Source organism: Schistocerca cancellata, chromosome 5 (assembly GCF_023864275.1).
Source record: "Schistocerca cancellata isolate TAMUIC-IGC-003103 chromosome 5, iqSchCanc2.1, whole genome shotgun sequence".
Classification (NCBI taxonomy): Eukaryota; Metazoa; Arthropoda; class Insecta; order Orthoptera; family Acrididae; genus Schistocerca; species Schistocerca cancellata.
In genome coordinates, this window is record NC_064630.1 from 108,821,966 (window position 1) to 108,824,239 (window position 2,274).

Consider the following 2,274-nt stretch of genomic DNA (forward strand, 5'->3'; position numbering starts at 1 on the left):
AGCCGTTAGATCTAAGGCGTCTAGCCACGGTTCGTCTAGCTCCCCCCCTCGGAGGGTCGAGTCCTCCCTCGGGCTTGGGTGTATGTGTTGTCCTTAGTGTAAGTTAGTTTAGGTATGAATTAACTAGTGTGTAAGCCTAGGGACCGATGAGCTTTGCAGTTTGGTCTCATAGGAACTTACCACAAATTTCCAATTTTCCTAATAATTGAGTCCCTGTCAGTGAGGAGCCAACGGCCTTGCCGCAGTGGTAACACTGGTTCCCGTCAGATCACCGAAGTTAAGCGCTGTCGGGCTGGACTAGCACTTGGATGGGTGACCATCTGGTCTGTCGAGCGCTGTTGGCAAGCGGGCTGCACTCAGCCCTTTTTAGGCAAACTGAGGAGCTACTTGACTGAGAAGTAGCGGCTCCGGTCTCGGAAACTGGCATACGGCCGGGAGAGCGGTATGCTGGCCACATGCTCCTCCATATCTGCATCCAGTGACGCCTATGGGATGAGGATGACACGGTGGTTGGTCGGTACCGTTGGGCCTTCATGGCCTGTTCAGGAGGAGTTTGTCAGTGAGGACCTCACTTTGTGTTTGTTACTACTACGTTATACGTGGTAGTAATACAGGGTGATTCAAAAAGAATGCCACAACTTAAGGAATTTAAAACTCTACAACGACAAAAGGCAGAGCTAAGCACTACCTGTCGGCGAATTAAGGGAGCTATAAAGTTTCATTTAGTTGTACATTTGTTCGCTTGAGGCGCTGTTGACTAGGCGTCAGCGTCAGTTGATGCTAAGATGGCGACCGCTCAACAGAAAGCTTTTTGTGTTATTGAGTACGGCAGAAGTGAATCGACGACAGTTGTTCAGCGTGCATTTCGAACGAAGTATGGTGTTAAACCTCCTGATAGGTGGTGTATTAAACGTTGGTATAGACAGTTTACAGAGAATGGATGTTTGTGCAAAGGGTAAAGTTCTGGACGGCCGAGAACGAGTGATGAAAATGTAGCAGGCATCCAGCAAGCATTTGTTCGCAGCCCAGGAAAATCGACTCGCAGAGCTAGCAGAGAGCTGCAAATTCCAAAATCAACTGTATGGAGAGTCCTACGAAAAAGGTTAGTTGTGAAACCTTATCGTCTGAAATTGGTTCAAGCACTGTCTGCAGCTGCCGCCAGGCAGCCCGTGACAGAGCACTTCATCACTGGCCTCCAAGAAGCCCTGATCTTACCCCCTGCGATTTTTTCTTATGGGGGTATGTTAAGGATATGGTGTTTCGGCCACCTCTCCCAGCCACCATTGATGATTTGAAACGAGAAATAACAGCAGCTATCCAAACTGTTACGCCTGATATGCTACAGAGAGTGTGGAACGAGTTGGAGTATCGGGTTGATATTGCTCGAGTGTCTGGAGGGGACCATATTGAACATCTCTGAACTTGTTTTTGAGTGAAAAAAAAACCTTTTTAAATACTCTTTGTAATGATGTATAACAGAAGGTTATATTATGTTTCTTTCATTAAATCCACATTTTTAAAGTTGTGGTATTCTTTTTGAATCACCCTGTATTATTCAGAAGGTTATGTGCTGTTAGTCAGTGGTTCGTTAGCCAACCGAACGCGTTAGCTTGCGGTTTAGTGCTCTGCTCCGCGTGACGGTTACTTGCTTGCAGGTCGCCCACGTGGCATGAGCTTGATAGTTTTTGGTTGCCACCAGACTGCTAGGTAACTGTAGACTTCCGCTCTCTTTTTCACTGATCTGACTCCGTTTATTCAGTGAAAGATTATATATTTGTTTTTCTTGTTGCTATAATTTTCACTCCCGAGTGTCGGCCTTCAGTCTACAATAGAAGCCGGCCCAATTCCTGTATTAAATTCTGTAATTCTCTATTTTAGGCTACAGTTCTCGTTCCTTTTGGTGGGATTTGGATGAAATCTGCTTGATAGGGCGGACACAGCGTCCGAAAGGCCAACCGGGTGCAGATGGTCCCGCACCACTTAATCTTCCCGAGCCCATTAGGTCTTTATTTTAGCCGCAATCATTGCGCGAATACTGGAGCTCTTCTTTCCATTTTTTTTTTATTTGTAGCTTATATAAATTGTCAAAATGTTAAGCGGATAATTTGTCAGTCGAGTAATTACTACATTTATAAACTTTACTTAAGGATCTTTCCTCGGCCATCTGAATGGTTATTAATCTTCCTCCTTGTATGCACTGTTGCTTTTTCAATTGACCAAACACTAGATCTGAGATCTGTTAACCTCGTGAAGGTTCTCACTATCTCCGCTACT

The 2,274-nt window shown here is 45.3% G+C and overlaps 1 pseudogene; it reads left to right on the forward strand.

Annotated features, from left to right (window-relative positions):
- Positions 1 to 226: 226 nt before the first annotated feature.
- Positions 227 to 344, forward strand: LOC126189740 (5S ribosomal RNA; annotated as a pseudogene).
- Positions 345 to 2,274: the final 1,930 nt, after the last annotated feature.